This window comes from Peromyscus leucopus, chromosome 16_21, assembly GCF_004664715.2.
Source record: "Peromyscus leucopus breed LL Stock chromosome 16_21, UCI_PerLeu_2.1, whole genome shotgun sequence".
Classification (NCBI taxonomy): Eukaryota; Metazoa; Chordata; class Mammalia; order Rodentia; family Cricetidae; genus Peromyscus; species Peromyscus leucopus.
In genome coordinates this window covers 72,009,359-72,031,955 of record NC_051084.1, presented here as the reverse complement: position 1 = coordinate 72,031,955, position 22,597 = coordinate 72,009,359, and the positions used below count along the sequence as shown (strand labels likewise).

General features: G+C 35.1%; 1 protein-coding gene across 17 annotated transcripts in view; it reads right to left on the bottom strand.

Moving 5' to 3' along the window:
- The window catches only part of Tbc1d5 (TBC1 domain family member 5), a 451,848-nt gene that overhangs the window by 320,973 nt on the left and 108,278 nt on the right, over nucleotides 1-22,597 (bottom strand). For 12 of the 17 annotated variants that reach the window (XM_037199956.1, XM_037199955.1, XM_037199958.1 and 9 more), the window contains one exon: nucleotides 14,026-14,133. The exons of the other annotated variants lie outside the window; for them this stretch is intronic. The gene's annotated coding sequence lies outside the window, so the exon portion shown is untranslated. The remainder of the gene's footprint in view (nucleotides 1-14,025; nucleotides 14,134-22,597) is intronic. 17 annotated transcript variants of the gene reach the window in all.

The following is a 22,597-nucleotide window of genomic DNA, read 5'->3' as shown; positions in this document are numbered from 1 at the left end:
TAGAATAAGGGGAAGGAAAAGGAAGGAGTAATTGGGAGAGACAGGGATTGATAAATGAACATGTATCACTCTTTTAAAAAGACATACTCAAATCCTTTATAACCACAACTAAATAGCAACAGCTATTGTAATGTAGTTTGCTTACAAAATAACAGTGTCAAGGATATGTGGAAACTGCTTTATGAATGTGTGTGTGTGTGTGTGTGTGTGTGTGTGTGTGTGTGTGTGTGTGTGGTGTGCTAGGAATTGAACCTGGATCCCCTGGAAGGGTAGCCCATGCTGCTAAATGCTGCTCCATTTCTCTTGTTTCTACATATTATTCTTTATTAAGCATTAAATAGCATATTCACAGATTTTTACTAAATAAAAAGGCCAATTTTTCTGATTACACAGGAAACATAAAATACTGCAGTGCTTAACAGCCAATGTCACTGTCATATTGCTATCACACACATTCTTACAAAATTAAATGAAAATTTCTGCACTTAAGAATGGGAAAAGGACAAGCAAATGGCTCAGCAGGCAGAAGCATGCTGTGCAAGACTGACAGCCCAATTTGATCCCCAAGACACCAAGGTAAAAGGGGAGAAGAGTCTTTATTTTTTCCTATGACCTTCACACACAAACACTGTAGCATGCACCATCTGCACTCACTCACACAGAGACATTTCACACAGATGTACATACACATGCACACACACGTAAATAAAACCAAAATAATTTTAAAATTTAAAACCACTTTTTTTCATAATATAATAAGAACTGTATTATGTATATTGCAATAAATCATTGTCTCTCTTTTCAGTTGTTTTTGTTCAAGAATAACATTATTGCCTTTATTCTCCTACTAGTTCACTTGTTCTTTTCATCTTAAAATTACCAAAAATTTACTCCGCTACAATTTTCACTCTTGTACTACAGATCGTTTGATATCTCTAGTATATTAACTATCCATGTTACCTAAGGTAAGATCCAATGGCACCATACAAGTTGACATACTTCTAATCATCACTAATTTACAAAACGCACAGGTATATGCTTTGTAATTGCCTTGAGTTTCATAAAGACTTACAGTCACAGGATAGCACATCACCACAGACAAAAGACAAAGGCATGGTTTGAACAATTATGTAAAGATTTACTTTCTAGATTGTTCCACATCAAGTACAGATTTGGAAAGAGGACAATCAATTATAACTAAAAAAATTGATGGAAAATAAAATTGGCTTGTTTAAGCATCATGATGCTTTGCTGATATTTAATCAGACAATTGTATGATAGCAGAAGTTCCTCCATAATGCAGGCTAGAAAAGTCTATTCAGTTTTATTTAAAATCTGTATGTGCTATAAAAGTACATATTATATAGATGTGAAATTTATGACATATTGATTAAACATACTGAATGGGTTTTAAAACTAATTTATATAAATGATTATAATAGCCTATATTATGTTTGCTATTGAGGCATATGGTAGTAAATTTGAATTTAATTTTAAACTTACATGAATATAAAAAATTTCATAATTTTATCCATGATGCATATGAAATGGTAATTAAAATGAGGACTGTACTTTATATAGTTGAGACAGAAGTCAATCAATCTAGAAATTTAAGTTTATTTCTTAAAAACAACCAAAGAATGAATTATTTGTCAGAAATAAGGGAAAAAATGCAACTGCTTAAGAAAGTAATATTGAAAATCATCCAGTAAATGTTTGTATTATAATTTACATACTATAATCACAAATTATATAATTATAAATATGGTTTTAGGCATAAGTGAATATTGTTACTATGTATTCCATATTTTTTTAAAATTTCCAATTGGTATATAATAAACATACATTCAGACAGACCCCTGATTAAGACAGGTCCACAGTAACTCCACTTCAAGAGACTTAAACAGTTTGTAAAATGAAAACAATTTTCAAGGACAGTAAGTCTTTTCCGTAAGTCAGGGGTCCATTCTGGTTAGAAGGAAGGTCCTTCTGGCCTTGCATCTCTAGGACTCAAGCTCTGACTCTGAGACTAAGATGTTATAAAATATGTGGATGCCAAAGTAGGGGGGAGTCTTGACCTTATCCTCAATTTCATTAAATGAGAGGTCATATATCCAGATATTAAGAAAAAGCAAAACAAACAAGAACCTAAGATACAATCACTAATTTGAAGTTTGCATTTTCAGTCCTTTCAGACACACTGTCAGATCCTTATCATCTTAAAAAAAAAAAAAGATGCTGGAAGAGAGAACGTTAGTTTTCTTAAAGGATGTGGCCCTGGAGATCTAATACACCCCAGTAGATGGCCACCCACCAAAGAGTATATGGGCAACAACAACAGAACTCAATGGGTTAAAAGAAAAGGAATGAAGACACAAAGTAGGCATGGAATGAAGAGTGGATTTGGAAGGTGATGGAGGAAGAGGATAAATATGATCAAAAATGTATGAAATTCTCAAAGAATTAGTAAAAGTATGTTTTGAAAGCACTTCTCCTTGGCAAACTAATCTTTCTACTAGTCTTGATTCAAAGTTGTTTTATCTTTTCATATACACTGTTCTAAAATGAACTGCTTTAACTTCCTCTCCTGTATCACAGACTCTTTCTCCCTCCTGTGCCTTACTCTTTGACCTCAACATGTCAACATTTTGAACGTCTTTCCTAAATTAAGAACAATAAACCTTCGTCTTGCACCACTAAGAAGATCTTCACAGATAGACAGTTCATTTTGCTGGTACCCTTCAGCTCTCATTGCTGTCTCGACCATCTAACTCTGGGCAGAGACTTGTGCCTCACACCACTCCACTTCTAATGCACACAAGGGATTTCATGAGCCCTTTTCAGCACTTCACTTCTGGTCCTCTGTACACTTTCTTTTCTGCTTCTTTGTCTTCACTGACTTCACATTGCCTCCTTCATCTTAACAAGTTTCTTTTTTCTCATCACACTGCTTAATTCTCCTCAACTTCTCTAAGATCCCCTTTTATCTTTCTTTATAATCCCTGTTCAGTCTTGCACCTGTAAAACACACCTATTTATCTTTGCTTTACCAATGTGTGATACAGTGCTTGGAGAATGCTAAGCAAACTATTGAATATGGTCATGCTAAGAATATTTACTAATATTAATAATACCTAGCATACATCTCTAATTGATCTCCTGGGCTTGAGACATATATTTTTATTCAAACATTTCCTAAATATTTGTAATCAACATGATAACTAGACAAAGTCATCCTGAACATTATACCCCTGTATCTAAAAAAAAAAAAAAAAAAAAAAAACTAAGGGATAATAGAACCAATCAGCCATCCAAGCCTAATACTTTCATTTCCCTCTAGACCTTCTCATATGCAACCAATTGCTAGATTTGGTCAATCTATCTCCTAAGTGGGTTAGTTATTCTTCTTTCTTACATCTGGCATAACTTAATTCAGTTTTTCAATTTAATTTCCCCCCCCACCCCCAATGTATATATAATTCCTTAATTAGTGCTTGGCTCTTCAACTCTTTATCTAACTCTAATATGTAAAAATGATCACACCACTCCCTGGCTTAAATTGCCTAAAAAGTCAGAATGTCGGCCATCATAACTTGAGACTCTTCTGTTCCATCAGTCTTCCAATTTTCCTTTTTCCTTCTAAAGAAAAAAATTTAAAAAGCTCAAACATAACATAATGAATAAGGCTCTTCAAAAATACAATCTCAAGTCTCAGCATTTTTTAGCATAAAAACCTAATTACTTGCTTGTAGTGTTTTGGGGGCTGCTGCAGTAGTATTTCTATCTGCATTTTACTTTCTAGTCCTTCTTTCAACATTCTTCACATGCCCAGCCTGTATGTTCTCTGAAAAGTCTCCATGGAATTCCTCAAATTTACCTCCCAAGTGTTCTAGGAATTCTGAGGTCTACTGTCATTCATTCATACCTCTGTCACATTATTCTTTGCACTGGATATTTTTCTTTTTCCTTTTTTTTTTTTCTTTGACTGCCAACCTATTTCCTATAAATCTCTCTCTCTTAAGGGAAATAATCCCATCTTGACTTCTTACATCCAACACCTTGCTTTGCCACAGAAGTAAGCAAAAACTGCTCAGTAGCAAAATTATGAAAGGGAATAAAGATCTTTAGTATCTCAAGTTCTGTATTATTTTATAAAACAACTATAACTGATGCTTGCTGCTTCCCACCTTTATTCCCAAAGCAAACTATCTTTCTTGTACATTTCTCAAAACCCATCCTAAAATACACTGCATGTGTTCATGCACAAATAAGACCTATCAACTAACACTCAGTGACTAGAAAGTCAATCATATCGCTCAGTTTGCATTTCTATGTAGCATTTTTGGTCTACTAATTCTACTATCTCAAAAGCAACTTTGAGCAAACTTCATGTTTTACCCCACCCCAGGAATCTGAATCTTCCTGGCACTGTACTCTTCCGTACAGTTGCTACTGTCACGTATAAGACCCACTCCCAATGAGTCGTACTTCTCTCCATTCTACTTTGTTAAGTAGCACTGCTGTCAACCATGGTACCCAAACTTTCCCAATAAAGCTGGCACAGTATTCTGCAAAACAGCCATTATTTTATATACTGGCAAAGGAAAAGAACATCTTTCTTCTAGCGTCTCAGAAAATTCCAAGGCCATGATGTTCAGTGGTTCTCAACCTTCCTGATGCTGCATCCCTTTAATATAGTTCCTCATGTTGTGGTGACCCTCCCAACCATAACATTATTTTTGTTGCTACTTCATAACTGTAATTTTGCTAGTTATGAATCATAATGTATTGCTGCCTTGAGGATTAGCCCCTAGGAAGCACAGGGCTCCAAAAGAAAATCCACAGCATTGGCACATACTGGACTTTTCTATCTGTGGGGGTCAGGAAAAAGGCACTCACACATTCTCTTGATCATTTCCTTCTTTATTCATCAGCCTCTTCTGATGGACTGACTGGGCTGGAATCGGCTGACATGGGATTGGCTGGCTTTGGGCAGCAAACAGCTGTACACAAGTGTATTTATAGATTATTACATAAAGTACTTCCTCATACCAAGGTCCCTAACCTTAATTTACATGTCTTGCTGAAGGGTAGCCTCACATGCCTCCAAGGCACTAGCCTTTCACTATGCATTGTATGCAATACACAATAATACAAGAGCCCCAAATATGCCTGAGGTGTCTTGTGATCAAAGTCATGGGATGGCCACATGGCCCCCTCAGCAAAACAATCATTGTTTTCCACAAGGATTCTTCAAGGTCAAGGTACTTCTAAAAAACATCTGTCCATTTTAATCTCTATCCCATATAATGATTTTTCCAAATTCCTACAGAATACAGGTAACATGTTTTTCATCTTCCTTACATTATTAAAAACAAAGCCATCCCAATATCCCATATACATTTACATCTACATAACTTACTGCAGATCAACAGAGCATGAGCAGACAGAAAGCATCTTTTCATAGCCAACTCCCTTGCTGGCAGGCCACATGCCAAGGCTACCAAGAAAGAATTCCATTGTCTATCTTGAAAGTTAATCTTACCAGGAATCCTATAGGAATCACAAACCTACACTTTTGTACATAAAAGACAGTCTGTCTGTTATACTTTAGATTCTTAGGGTGTATACCTATATCAATAGCCTCTTATATCAGGAGATTAAGGGCAGGAATGGGTACAAGGAGTTAATGATCACCTTTAATCAACAACCAACCTTTACAGTTGGGCACTTTGTAATTTAAACCTCTGCTATCTGTGGGTTTTTGTTTTTGTTTTGTTTTTTTTTTTCATCTTAAAGTTATTGTCAAAACATCTGATCTAACCTGAAGTTATTACAAGGCTTTGTTTCATCCAAATGATGCACATTGAGACCTTAGTATTAAGAGAATTAAGGCTAGCCTGGCTTCCAGGGAATTCAATTGTTCTCCTAATCATTAACCTGAGTTGTAATCTAAAGCACCTTCTAAGGTGGAATTCATAGATCTTGAGCTGTGAAACATATCCTTGTATATACTTTTATTCATCAAAGCACTGTATAAGCTAACATTATTATCAATTAGACTGTACAGATTAGGGAGGAAATCATCTTCATAATAATTTGCAGGTAAAACAGCCCAGTAGAATGGGAAGTTTCCAAGAGATAAATGCACTACCTTACAGGCGGTGGGGAATTTCCCCACACCCAATTCAACCAAGCCAGGTATCAGGGAAAGACAGCAACAACAGGTTATGTAAAGGCACAATAGAAGGCATGGGGGGTCGGGGGTCTCTGGGTCCTTTCCTACCCAAGAATTATCCACCAGGGGGTTGCCTCCTGGTGGACCAACACCCTGAACCTCAATTGTCACCTGCTGCTCCCATCACACCATCAGTAATGTAAATCTCTGTGCTTTTCAATGTTTTAGGAGATCCTTATAAAAGAATCCTTTCACCCCCAAAGGGGTTGTGACCCACAGGCTGAGAACCATTGTTTTAGAGTAAAATCCCTAATTCTCTTGTGATTTTACTTTTCTTGTACTCATCCAATCATCTTTCTATTTCCATACGCTTCTGATAAATGCCCAGAGTAGTAGTTCTGACAAAGCAGAACACAAGCTGAATTCATTTAACTTTACTCTAACAACAGATTATTATCGGTTGCTATGGCTTGACAGTGTCCCCCAACCTTAATGAGCCTAAAACTGAGGTGCTGTTGAGACACTGGAACCTTTGGGAAGTTGACATCATGTTAAGTAACTAGGTCATGATAGCACTGCCATGAAAAGATTAATGTCTGAATCACAGAATCACAGAGTTCTCATAGAGTAGGTTAAACAGCAAGGATGACCTAGGTCTCAAGCCAGTCCTCAGGCATGCTGAAGAGTTTTCACCCTTCTGTCTGAAACTATCTGTTCTTACAAATATAAATGGAAAAGATGGATGAAAGGGCAGCAGGCAAACACTGTAGGGCAGAGGACAATCAGTGATGGTATTACACATTTGTTCTTTATGTCATGAAAACATAATAAAGAATAAGAACTTTTAGTTTTAGTGCTCATTTTAGTAACTTTTTTAGATAGAAATATGTACCAACATAACCTAATCATATATAAGACAAAGAATAGAATGGTTAAAAAAATAATGCAAATTCTCTAAAACTAAAACATTGTACAGAAAATGTACAATGAGTATCTGCATCCCTGACACTCTAATTTCGTCCAAACATTTAGATATATATAGAGAGAAATGAGAACACTAGTTTTCAAAGCAGGCTGAATGAGAAAATGCTTTTGGTTAATGTAATTCCATCAAGCCCTTGATGCCAGAAATTTTCACTCCAGGTATCCAGCAAAACCCAGGGTGCTCAGTTACGAAAACCAGATCTTTATTTTTGCATATTGGTTTTGATACTTTTAGTCATTTGTTCAACTGTAATTTCCTGAAGTTTTAAAACTCCATTCTCCTAGAATCTGTATTATGGTGAACAAAAATGAAATATATATGTTTAAAATTATACTACTTTTAAATTGGTTTCTATCAGAAAAATTAATTTAAAATTAATATGATAAAAATGAACACCAGAAAGGGCAAAGGCTTTAAATGCATAAAAGAAATAAGAATGGACAAGAGGTGAATGGTATGATGTGGAGTACAGTTATTTTTTTAAGTTTTAATTTTAAAAATTTATTTAGAAATAATTATCATATGTAATTCAACTATAAGTATAATTAAAAAATTTAGCATGCCATATCATTCTAGAATGTGAATAGTGGCATATTTGAAACAAATAATGATTTTAAAAATTAAACAAAAATCAGGGCTACAGAGATAGCACAACAGTTAAAGAGTTCATACTGCTCTTACGGAAGACAAAGGTTAATTTTCAGCACCTAAATTGGACAACTCATACCTGATCCAAGGATCTGATGCTGTTCTCTGGCTTCCACAGGCACCTGCAATACTCATACTCAGATACTCACCTATATACAGGTAATTATAAAAAAAAATTGTTTTAAACTGCTTTTATTGCTTTTATTCAATCTGTGGATAACCTAATGGAGGTGATCCTTGAGACAATAATAAAAATTCCTAAATCGAAATGAGTAAATATGAACATATTTTTAAAAATTCAGGTACTTTTTAAAAACTGTGTTTCTATTCATACTGTTCCATTATCTATAAAGTCTACAAATCCACAATACAAATTGTTATGATTGACATTTTAACAAAAATACTAGTTCATGCAAGACAAATGTTATCTCCATTTATAGTATATATTTTTAATAGTTACTTATCAATTTACTAAAGAATGCTCACAGAAGCATTCTAGATACTTTATTTGTTGGATTATATACAACTACTTCCAATAGAACAGCATACATTTTAATGATTGGGTTCTGATGGGTTTTTTTATTTAATCTTTAATATACTTTAATTAAAAAAAAAAAAAAAAAACCATTCACAGTACATTTTGGTCTGAAATGGTCCCTCACCGACATGCCAGGTCCTAGCTGCAGTTCTGGCTTTATAACTGAACCCCAAATGTTCAATAAATAACAGAACTAGTTGCCTTCTACTCCACGCCAGCTTGTCTTAGCTGAAAGGAGGAGAAGAGGCCCGAGAAAGAAGGCAGTGAGGTCCTGGAACCATGGTCCCTGGGGTTGTTTTTAATACCTCACTATTTGTTAGGTGGGAGTTGGAAGGACAGGGTCTAACTATGTAGCCTACATAGTCTCAAACTCACAACACTCCTCCCCACCTTCTCCAAAGGTAATATTATAGGTAAGTTTCAACATGCATAGCTACACTGCAGTTTCTCCTCCCTCCACTCCCCCCAGTCCCTCCCCCTCTTCCAACCTCCCCTCTCCCCCAGGTCCACTCCTCCTTTTCCCTTAAAAAAAAGAAAGAAAGAAAGAAAAGGAAAGGAAAAAAAAGATCAGGTTTCCCAGGGATATCTACCTAACATGGGCTAACAAGACACAGTAACAAGGGCACAAATCTTTATATCAAGGCTGGGCAAGGTAACCCAGTAGGAGGAAAAGGATCTCAAGAGCAAGCAGAAGAGTCAGAGACATTCCCTATTCCCATTGTCAGAAGTCCCACAAGAATACCAAGCTACACAACCATAACATATATTCAGAGGACCTAAGAAAATGTGGCACAATGACACAATGGAGTATTACTCAGCTGTTAAAAAACAATGACATCATGATATGGGCAGGCAAATCAATGGAACTAGAAAAGATCATCATTATGAGGTAACCGAAACCTATAAAGACAAACATAGTATGTACTCACAAATATGTGGATATTAGCTGTTATGTAAAGGATAATCATGCTATAATTCACAGACCCAGAGAGGCTAAGTAACAAGGAAAGCTCTACAGGTGATGCATGGATCTCCCACGAAAAAGGAAATAGAACATATTTTGGGGACGGAACAGTAGGGATAAAACTGGGGGGGGTGGAGGGAGAGAGTACTAGAGGTGGAAGGAAAGATGAATAGAACTTGGAGGGCAATGTAGAAACCTAGTGCAGTGGAAACTCCCTGGAATCTAAGAAGCTGAACCCTAGTCTCCTAGTAATGGGGGATACTGACCCCAAAGTGGCCATCTTCTTAAGCAAGTAAGGCTTATAGCAGTGAAACCTGGACATCAACCCAGCCACAAAACCTTCGACCTACAATCTGTCCTGCTTGCAATATACCCTATGCTGGGGTATAGGTTGCCCAGAAATTGTGGAAGTAGCCAATCAATGCCTGATCCAACTTGAAACCTACACAAGTGAGAGCCCATACCTGACACTGACTGGATGGCCAGGAACGAGAGGCAGGACAGGCCAGAGACCCAGGATAGAACCAAACATGACTTAGGGGGCGGGGGTAGGCCACTGAAATGATTCCTAATGATATTCAGCTATGCTCATAGATCATTGCTTAGCCCAAATGCCATCAGAGGAACATCATTGAGCAACCAATGGGAGCTGATTCAGAGATCCACAGCCAAACACTAGGTGAGGCCAGGGGAACCCAGCAGAAGAAGGAGAGGAAGGACTGTAGGAGTCAGAGGGGTCAAGGATACCATGAGAACATGGCACGTTCACAGAATCAACTAAACAGAGCTCAAAGGGGCTCACAGAGACTGAAGTGACACAGACCCTGTATGGGTCTGAGCTAGGTCCTCTGCATATACACATACATTTCTTAAGTACTGGAAAATTTTAATTTTTGATTTTTTTCATTAAATTATATGCAGACATAGTGCCCACTTTAAAAAAAATCATCAAAATACAATTCATCTTACATTTAAGCACTTTAAGGACAGTGGTTGTATTGTGCTCAATGAACTGCTTCAAGAGATAAAATTAAAAACATAACTAGGTATTCTAATATATACATGCAGGTACAGGCACACCAACATGTAAATATGTGTACTTTCTTCAATGCATCTTCAGCTTAAACTTTTATTCCCAATTTGTGTTACAATTTAAAAAAAAAATAAGGCATGGGATTTCATCTTTTCATTATAAAAATGATATAAAATAAATACTTTGACCTCAAGCCCTCGGTGTTTAATGTCTTAGACCAAAGCACTGCAATTAATATGAAATTCTAAATCCAGAAAATACTGCCACATAAACAGTATAACAGCCAAGTACTGTCTAAAAAGCCATATGTTTTTTCCCATTGTTCAAAAAAAGGAGATGACTTCCCGTCACTTATGTTTCTGATTAGCAAGGTGATTTATGCCACAATCACTAAAAATGCCAGCAAGTGAATGAGAAAATGCATAGTGACTGCACCAGATGTGCACAGTAAACAGGAATCCCATTGTAATCTCCGGTACTTAGTTTATATGAAGGTAATGTAGGAAACACTCTTGGATATGGCAAAGTCACTCTTTTTTTACATTTGACTATAAATGATATGAAATAAATTGTGTGTTTTATACTTTATGGCATGCATACATTGATAAATTAGGTAGCGTTTTGTATCCTGACTTATCTACAAGACAAACCTGGCTAAGATCATGGGGATTAATTGCTTCAGAAGTGTGAAATGCCGCTTTTCCATTCTTTTCTGCACACTCAGTGGAGAAACAATGATTAATCACTGTTTAACTATTCTCTTGAGGATCTACAAGATTGCCAAAGCAGGACTTATCCTCATAAATCCCAAAAATACAGGTTTAGATTTGTAGCCAACAACCAAAAGGACTTGAACCTGAACTCATTTGTTATCAGATTAAAATAATATCAAGGTTTTAAAATTTACTTGTATACAATATTCTTTAATCAGTTACTTCAATGGGAAGTTAACAGGACATAAGTAAAACTTGTACACTATAAAACAGTAGTAACAACCATACTTGTGAGACTTGTAAAATCTCACTGGACTAATGTCAAATAATGTAGGACTGAACTAAGACTGATAAGCTCCTTTAGCTATATCATTCCGATGCACTACTTATGAAAACTACAAAATCTGCACACAAAACTAACACAAAATGGCTATTTATTTTGAGAAATTATATTCTACATTGCTTGTGAATAGTATCTAGGCAAACTATTTAGTACAGTTTACAGACACACACACATATATACATATGATATGATGACATTTTTACAGGTATATATACATATGTGTATACATAAACTGTGTGATACTGGGGACTAAATCTTTGGACATGCAAAGCAAATGGTCTCTCACTGATGTGTACCTCAGTTCCTGTCTTAAATGTTATTTCTGACCATGTGAAACTTTCAACCTTTCAGTTAGATACTATGAAGGGTCCAAAAATAAGTGATATTTTGAAGAGAAGTACATAAGAGGTTTTAACATATTAAAATAATTTACTGTTCAAATATGTTTAGTCAATGTTCACTAATATCAAAATAAACAATAACTCTTAACATAGGAAATTATCTTTCCTATCATCAATGACATTAATACACATACTTTTTGATAATTAAAACTGTATTAATTCAAAAATTAGTGCAATGGGTAGTAGCTGCATGTCAATCATTACAAATGAAAGATTATGACAATTTTCATTTTAATGAGTCAACTCTTGACTAGCTACAAAAAATTCTTAAAATAAGAAAAAATATTTCAATGTTTCAGATTTCAATTTAAAATAGAAATACCTAATGAACTTACTTAACTTAAACACATGTGAAAAAGAAACCCACTTATAGTCGTAAAGAGTTGGTTTTCTGTGGCCTCCTGCTGTTCCTTTCAGGTCTACAGACAGCTTAGAAGACTGCTAAAGTGGAAAGTCGGGGGTGAACTGGGATCACTCACTACTTGTCATAACCCTTGTCAAAGGGAGAGGGAAAGAAAGTGAAATAGATCTTTTTAGTTCCTTCATCTCATTTCCACTTCAGATTGGCTGTTTCCCTACAATCACAACAACAAGGGTTCCATCAAGTACACACAAAACAAAAACTTTTAAAATTTTATAATTAATTTGGCAAAAAGAAAATAGTTCTTTCATTATCTAGTTAAAGTAAAAATGGACATATTAAGAAGTAAATATTCGGCCGGGCGTTGGTGGCGCACGCCTTTAATCCCAGCACTCGGGAGGCAGAGGCAGGCGGATCTCTGTGAGTTCAAGGCCAGCCTGGGCTACCAAGTGAGTTCCAGGAAAGGCTCAAAGCTACACAGAGAAACCCTGTTTCAAAAAAACAAAACAAACAAACAAACAAACAAAAAGAAGTAAATATTCAAGTATAAGAGTAGTTACCATAAATAGTTTGGTTGTTAACACTTGTGAACCAAGTGGAATAAATTCATTCACATTGGTTTTACCCTCAAAGTTGGCATTTTAAAGTTTACAAATAAGCAGATTATCACAGCTGTTTACCTCTCAAACATCTTCTCTATTAATATATCTCACTTGGGTAAAAAGACAGAGTCATCCATCCTTCTGTGTAACTCAGAATACACCACTTGCATAAAGTCCTATACAGATAACAATAGGATAAGTGGACAGAGGTTCAAGTATAAATACAGCTCTCAGGGAAGGTAACAAAGAAAAGAGTTGGTGTATTTTTCCATTGAGGTTTTTACTTCCCCCAAATAATTTTGTGCTTTTAAGGAAAAGGTCTCTGTAAATTGTTTATTTTTAAGTTATTAACCTAAACACAAAAATCATACCATGGATGACCATGATATAATGTAAGTCCATCCCAAAAGAAAATGAGAATTTTTATTCCTACTTAAAGAAGAAATGGAATGAACTGGAACATGCCTTTAAAGTAAATCAAGTCATGACAGCATGTCTAATACACCTTATTTCTAATTATTGTTATGTACCAAGTACTTCCAAGAACCGAGCACTAGGAAACTCCTGGTGCCATGTTTCTCCCACTGTTATGGTCTCTATGCTTATGGAAAACTGTTAGCCAAGAAAAAAAGTTTTCTTTTTAAGTTACTTTTGGTCATATTATTTTATCAAAGCAACAAAAAAATAATCCAAGTATATTCCAAAGTACACTCCAAGTCCTTAATAGAAAAATAATTTGAATCTTTGTTTCAGTTTCCCTTATACTTGTAGAAATTGGCTAGTAATTGAAAATGTATATCTTACTATGGGTTATTATGGGGGCCGGGGGAGGTGTGTGCAAATGAACTTCAATCCTTTTTTCTTTTTGCAGAGTTACTAGGAAACTATCTCAAGGTAAACACTATGCCACTAACTATATCTTCAGATACTGAGATATTGTCAACTCTAAATTTATACTAACTTCCTATGCCTTAACAAATATATTGAATATCTAAAAGATAAAACATTATATAAAAAGCTTATGAACATTAAAAGCATAACCAGGAAAATATTTCTAAAGCCATGCTATATACATTCTCTTGGCAAACTATCACATGCATTTAAGTTTCTTGAAAGTGAACTCTTGTCACAGACTCAAGCATACATACATTTAGTACCCTCCAAAACTCCCTAACTCTGAAAAAGAAAACACTGCATCCTTGCGAACAGCTAAAAGGAAAAAAAAAAAAACATTTCTAGCACAAGTTACTATTGTTTACCCTTTGGTGTGAAAATGCCTGCAGTAGAAGCAGAAGCCAGGTCATCCATGAGGCAAACTCTCTGCTCTGTGGAGAAATATCTCAGAGAAGCACTCCAGCATGACTCAGCTAAATGAGAAGAGGGTTAAAAACAGAAAGGAAAAGAATCTGGTGACAGAATGTAGGAAGTAGAAGGAGACCATGAGTAACCTTTGAGTAACTGTGTTGATGGGCAACTTTATTCCCAAGGGACCCCACAACCTAATTTTATAGACCACAATACTGTACTGAGAACATTAAGAATATTCAACCGTTAAATGTTGAGCAAATTTGTGCTCATATTCTAGGAGAACTTTCACTGGACTACAGAAGTGTTTGAAGACAACTTTAGCTTATTTCAAAGTTTTTCACCAAACACTGCCTTTATTGACAAATAGGAATTGAAGAGGAATCAAAAACTGAGAGACAAGCTGATTTCTCCCTGAACTAAGTTATTGGAAAAACGGTTACATAGAATAATTAATACAAAAGTTTCTAGTGTTGCTACTTTAGTAGGAATGCTAAATCAAACAACAATTGCAGGACAGACTGAAATAATTGATGCCAATATTACAGGTTCTTAGAAAGAAGCCTCAGCCTACTCATTAACTGCTGTTTCATCACCCATTTAACTCCCAGAAGACATTTTAAATTGGCAAGTATACTACATTATAACCCAGAAAAAGAGCTGAGAACCAAAAAGATCTTGCTCATGAAAACAAATCACTGTTACCACTTCATTTTTCACGAAAATGATATAAAGGTTGAAATGACAGAAAACTGTTGAAATCATAATGCACAGTAAAATATTACCACATTTTTAAAAGCATGTAATTCATTAAATGGTGATCTAACTTTGGAAAAACAAAATTCCATCAGAAGTATATTTCTGAAACTAACAAAAAGTGAAGTTTAGAATATGGATGTATCAAGATAATTTAATAATATTTATAAATTAAAAATTAATTCCATATTCTTTTCCTAAAGAAAAAAGTATTTTCTTTAATAATATACTTCAAAAACATATTCAACACAGATCTTTCTACATAAACCCCCAAATAATTACACTGAAGTTCTTGAGGATAACCAAGTTAACTAAAGAACTCTGTAAAAAAACTAACTCTATAAATAATATTAGGCAGTGTTTGGTGTTTTCTTTTTGAGATTATAATTTAATTACAACATTTCTTCCTGCCCTTTCCTCCCTGCAAACACACTTATACATCCTTCCCTACTCTCCTTCACATTCATGGACTCTTTTTCCTTCACAAATTGGTATTTACACAGTATTACTCCTTATTATTCAACAACCTGGCATTATTGATGACTCATCATATGTATAAAAAGGAACAGTGCAGTGATGAAATGTAAAGTATAAATCAACAACATAGATATAAAAACTGCAACAAATCTAGCTTAAAATTACTGTGGTTCAAGAAGAACGTACTGTTTCAAACACAGTACAGCATGATATGATCACTAAACTAAATAACAAAAGTCATACCCTTTTGGAAAAAAAGATATTCAGAAATCATTTTATGTAGTTAGATTTATTTTATTGAAAATAATTCATGGTTTATGTATTTTGGGCAGTATTTCCTAATTTTACCTTTTAGGTCATATCTAAAAAAAACTATCAACAATACTTTGCTAAATTACTCTGTATATATGGAGAATATAGAAGTACTGTCAAGCAGTTTCTATGACAATAAAAATACACACCTTATTTGTCTATGGTTAAACTAACAATTGCTAACACTAAAACAAATGTCTCTTCTTCATCTTGGTCATGTGAAAAAACAGACCACTTTATTCTACAGATGACTTTTAAAACTGAAAAATATTTATCTTTCAACTACAAAATATTTGTACTTGAGGACTAAATACTTAAATAATACTTTATCTATAGTCACACTCCAGTGATGTTACTATTTGAAGAATGACAGCTATTTCTTTAAGAAACTTGAATGTACTCAAATTTTAAAAAAAAGTAACAACACAGTAAATATCCTAAGCAATTTTAATTTCTATTTTTAAACATACACTTTATATGCATTTAAATTCCAATTTGATTTTCGATTTCTTACATTGCAAGGGTCATTAAGTAGCTATGCAATGACAAGGTATATTTAGTCAAAGAAGAAACTGATACGCCATTAGTGAAAAGAAGAAAGAAGAAAAGGGGCACAATATAGGCAAAGTTAGTAAACCCAGAAGGCCATCCCCAGAGCAAGGCTGCACACAACTGGCTTCCTCAGCAGTCCCCATACAGAATTCTTGACCACCATTTCAAAGCAGAGGCTGCCAATTCCTTTTCTGGTTATTTTCACGGGAATTGCATAAATATTGGGAAATCTAGAAATAGAAAATAGATATACACATGCAAATATAAAAATATTGTCAGTGTATAAGTTACTGCTATCCTGGGAATCAAATAATTTATGTAACATCTGGTTTCATATTTTTATAATTTTTCCTAATTAACATGCATATTTAATGCCTAAGGACTCTCTCTCTCTCTCTCTCTCTCTCTCTCTCTCTCTCTCTCTCTCTCTCTCTCTCTCTCTCTCTCTCTTCCTCCCTCCCTGACTATGCATCTTGTTGTTTTTTAATTTCAAAACTGTGTGTTCCTAGGGAAAAGTCTAGATAGGCAGAAATCCAAAATTTTATTGAATACAATTTTAAAATGTAATCAAAAGAAGTAAATAGCTTTGTAAAATAATACTTAAATCCTAGGAGTTTTCACATATGTGCTTGCAATGGTCAGATATTAACTAAGGCCTCAATATAGTTTAAAAAAATCATGAAATCATATTTCTAATACTATTTGAGTATTTTTGACCTCTTCCTAACTTCCAAATTAAATGAAAAGCAAAGCCATCCATGTACTAGCCCAGCCTAGTGAGTCCCACAGATGGCATCTACAATCCCAGGCAAAGCTGGCTTCACAAAGTTTATCCATCAACCCAGCCAGGTGACTGTTCCAGATCTCTGCCAGACCATTCCATTCACACTCCAATGTCTAACAGAGACTATAACATCCTGTACAACATCACAACCTGATGAGTAACACAGATTAATGCCTGCATACGTGACCTCAGCTTGTTCAACTGTCCAGGAAGATCCAGCCGTGAGTCACTTTCTTGATAACAAATGAATTGGAATTTTTGGTCTCTCCAAACAAAAATCAAAATCGTGTATCTGAAAGACTGACCTACCAACTCTTCACACCTTACTCAACACAAAACCAATTAAAGAGTCTACATGCCCACTGTAACATCATAACATTACAAAACCAAACTATATGAAATAACAAACCAATTTGTGCCGCACCATGAAAACATACTAGTACCAAAAAATACTGGCCAATGAGAATTGTTTAAATGAGTCCCAGGACACAGAATTTAAATAATAACTGCAAACATAAAGAATTCAAGGAATTCAAAAGGACACAAACAAATGCCTTAATGAATTTAAAGATGATAGTTATAAATCTCTGGGTAAAGTCCAAGACAACACAAACATTCACCTGAATAAAATGATGATAATTCAGATTTTAAAAACTGAATTCCATATAGAGACAGAAATACAAGAGAAAACTCAAGTTGAAATGAAGATGGACTTGAAAAACTCAATCCCATCAGAAAACTCAGAGGGAAAGTCTTTCCAATAGAATGGATAAAGAAGATAGACACCAGGAGTGGAATGGAAAGAGAAACTGGAGCATTAATCAAAGAATATGAAAAAATAAAAACACATACAAACACAGTATGCCAGAAATTAGAACACCATGAAAAGATCAAATCTAAAATATTTAGGAGAGGGTAGAACACACCACATTTTTCAATAATAACTTTAAATATCAATGGCCTGATTTGTAGCTGGAGTTTTCTCCAGTCCCACCTGGGCCCGCAGCCACTCAGACACAAATAAACACAGAGAGGCTTATATTAATTACGAACTGTATGGCCTAATGGCTCAGGCTTCTTGTTAGCTAGATCTCACATCTTAAATTAACCCACTTCTATACCTTGCCACGTGGCTCGTAGCTTACCAGTATCTCTACATCTTGCTTCCTCTGTGTCTGGCTGGCGAGTCCTGATTCAGCCTTCCTGTTCCCAGAATTCTCCTCTCTCTTTGTCCCACCTATACTTCCTGCCTGGCTACGGCTAATCAGCACTTTATTTATTAACCAATCAAAGCAACACATCGACAGCATACAGAACAATATCCACAGCCTGAACTCCCTAGTCAAAATATAAGTAGTAGTGTAACAGATTAATAAACTCCAGTTTTTTGTTTTCTATAAAAACCTCAATTTTAAGAAGAGGAAACACTTCTCAATGAAAGGATAAGAAAAGGTATTCCAGCCGGGCGGTGGTGGCGCATGCCTTTAATCCCAGCACTCGGGAGGCAGAGCCAGGCGGATCTCTGTGAGTTCGAGGCCAGCCTGGTCTACCAAGTGAGTTCCAGGAAAGGCGCAAAGCTACACAGAGAAACCCTGTCTCAAAAAACAAAAAAAAAAAAAAGAAAAGAAAAGGTATTCCAAATACATGGAGCCAGGAAACAACTGTCACTATCTTAATATATGACAAAACATATTGCAACCTAAAATTAATCAAAAAAGGTAAAGAAGGATACTTCATTCTGATCTGGGGAAAAACTAGCCAAAAAGACATTATAATCTTAAACATATATGTACCAAATATGGGTGCATATGACTGGACTTCAAGACAAAAATTAAACCCAACTCAAATTTCAGCATTTCAATACCCAGTGTTCTGCAATAGACAGGTCACATGGTGAAAACTAAATAGAGAAACATCAGAATTAAGTGACATCATACATATAAGTGACCTAACAAATATCTATAGAATATCATAATCAGATGACAAATAATATACACTGTACTCAGCACTTTATGGAAGTGTCTATAAAATAGACCATATACTGGGAGACCAAACAATTCTTACTAAATACAAGATTACTGACATGGCTCAATGTATCCATCTTACTTAAAAACAAAACTTAAAATCAGCAGGAAAAAAAACTACAGTAATCACAACAACTCATGGATATTAAACAAACATTACTGAATGATAAACAGGTCATAGAAAAGCAAGAAAGAAAAAAAATTCCAAAACTAAATAAAAATGAAAACACAATGTGAAAAAGCTGAGAAACATTGAAAGCAGTCCTATGAGGGAAATCTATAGCTCAAAGTTCCTACATGAAAATTTCAAAAATTAAAAAGAGCATTAATAAATGACTTATGATGCAACTCAAGAATTTGGCAGCAAAGAAGAAGCCAAAGTAAAATCCAGTGGACAGAAAGAAATAATAGAAATCAAAACATAAATCAGTGAAATATAGGCGAAGAAATGAATACAACGAATCAACCAATCTAGAAGCTGGTTCTTTGAAAAGATAAACAAGGTCATCGACTCTTAGTCTGATTAACAAAGAGAAATCCAAATAATCAGAATCAGAGATGGAACATTACAAGAGATCCCAAAGAAATGCAGAATATTATAAAGAAATATTTTTAAAATGTATACCTTAAAGAAAAAAAAAAGACAAAAGTCCAGATTCATCTAAGCAGCGAAGCTAAAACAAGAAGAGACCAACAACTTAAGCAGATACAAAAACAAACTGGGAGATTTTTAAAACCTTCAAATACAAATGCACAGGCCCAGGTTTATTCTAAACTTCTATAAAGTCAGTATTACTGCATCACTCAAGCCAGGTAAAAACACAACAACAACAATAAAAAATTACAAGCCAATCTCCCTGATGAACATAAATACAAAAATTCTCAAATTTATTTGCAAAAATTTGCAAAATGAGTATAAGTATATTCCAAGGAGATCACTCATACAATCAAATTTGATTTAGCTCAGAGATGCAAAGAGGGTTCAACAGATGTATGCTAATAAATTTAACAAATCATATAAATGGACTCAAAGGCGAGAATCACAAGAAAAATCTCAATAGATACCAAAAAAAGACCATCGACAAAACCCAACATGTCTTCATGATAAAAAGTCTTAGAAAAAATAGGATAGGAGGGAACATGTCTCAACCTGATAAAAGCCATATATGATAAACCATATACAATATCATTCTAAATGGGAGAAAAACTGGAAGCAATCCTGTTAAAATCAGAAATGACAAACTTCTTAAGTGTTCCAACTTGTTTTGATCAATACAAGAAGAGAACAAAATAAAACGGATGCAAATGGGTAAAGAAGACCATTTTTCTCTAGTCAGAGATGATACAATAATTTAAAGACCTCAAAGATTCCACAAGAAAACGTCTAGAAATAATCACTCTTTTATAAATAAAAACTTTTATAAATAAAACTTCTATAAATAAAAACTTTTATAAATAAAACTCAGGTTCTAAAATTCAGTAGGCTTTCTATCTACCACTAACAAATACTCTTAAAAAGAGGTCACAGAAACAGTTCCATTTACAGAAGCTTCTAAGGGAACAAAAATCTAGGAATACACTTACCTGTGTTGGATTGAATGAGAACAGCTTTTATAAGCTCATATGTTTGACTATGTAGTCTCACTTTGTGGAACTGGAGGATTAGGACGTATGACAGAAACCATCATAGAAATATACAATTATTCAAAATGCAGCCAAATGAATGGAAACACATGAACTATGAACCAAAGGCTGAGGGGCCCCCAACTGGATCAGGCCCTCTGAATAGGTGAGACAGTTGATTGGCTTGATCTGTTTGGGAGGCATCTAGGCAGTGGAACCGGGTCCTGTGCTCATTGCAGAGTTGGCTGTTTGAAACCTGGGGCTTATGCAGGGACTCTTGGCTCAGTCTGGGAGGAGGGGACTAGACCTGCCTGGACTGAGTCTACCAGGTTGATCTCAGTCCTGGGGGAGGCTTTGCCCTGGAGGAGGTGGGAATGTGGGGTAGGCTGGGGGGCGGGAGAGGGGGCAGGAGGGGGGAGAACAAGGGAATCGTGGCTGATATGTAGAACTGAATGGTATTGTAAAATAAAATAAAAGGAAAAAAATAAAATTCAATAACGTTGAACTGAGGAGAAAAAACAATGCAGATAAAAACTGAGTGTGGGGTGCCAATCCTCAATACATACATCCACAACATAATCCCCATATCAAAAGCTCAGGGAACATTGTAGTATGAGATAGTGTCACCTATATAAGACAGGACGTTGTCAGTCTTATATAGATAACACTATTTAATACTGCCATGAAATCTTAGCAATATAGCCACCTAAAAAAGGCCTGCACAATACCAGCTGACAAGCCAATAGGGATGGGGGAAATCTAAAATATGACACCCCTAAATGAAGAGCCACAATTAATGGCTGCTAAGAAAGAGAATATCAGTCTTCTCCAGGTACTTGCACCCTGACAGGCTTTCCAATCCCAGGTAGTAAACCTTACACACATATACATATGACCAATACTAAGTGGACTGTGCAGATTGCATTTATTTATAGATACATAAGTGTGTATGTAACAATAACAATTAAATAATAAATGCTCATGAATTTCAACGAGACTCCAGGGCACCGGAAGAATTGTAGGGTCAGATGGTAAGGTGAAAATGATGTAAATGTAGTACATTTATGTATAAAATTCATATATATATAGTACTTATGTATAAAATTCTCAAAAATAATAAATAAATGTTTACCAAAAACACCTCTAATTTAATACTTCATTTTTACCCAGTCAAAATGGCTAATATGAAAACAACCGATAATAAATGCTAGCAATGATACAAGAGATGGGCAACTGTCATTACCTTTAACAGACTGCAAACTGCTGCAGCCACTATAGAAATCAATGTGAAGAATTCTCAAAAACTTAAGGTAGATCTACCATATGACCCAGCTATACCACTTCTTTGCATATACCCAAAGGACTTGATATCCTACACAGAGATACTCGCTCAGCTATGCAACTGCCAATCTAGTCATATTAGCTAGGAAATGGAAACAACCTAAAATTCCTTCAACTGATGAATATATAATGAAAATATGGCAATATACAAAATGGAATTCTATGCAGCTATAAAGAAATATGAAATCATGACATTTTTAAGTAAGTGAATGGAACTAAAATACATTATACTGAGTAATGTAACCCAGACCCAGAAAGACAAAGGCTGCAAGTTTGTTCTTATTGCAGATCTTGGCTCTGGATCTTTAGATTTGAGTATAAATCTGAAGTGACCACAAACTCAGGCTCTAGAGAGGAGACTAGACTAGTACAACACTGATGCTATGAAGTGAGAAAGAGAAAAAAAGGGAAGATTTTAATAAGGGAGGGACAAGAGAGAGTAATACAGAGGGGTGTTTGAAAAAGCCATAGAAAACATTTTATAAGCTTACTAAAAATATTTGTTATATACAATACAAATGTACTACATATGACACATCAAGTGGGGTGATAATGCTCTCCCCAAGAGCCACACAAAATCTGCAGTGTCACTATGTGAAATCTCCCTTCAAATTGTTGGGTGGGGTAGTCCAAAAGAGTACCAACACAATATAAGCT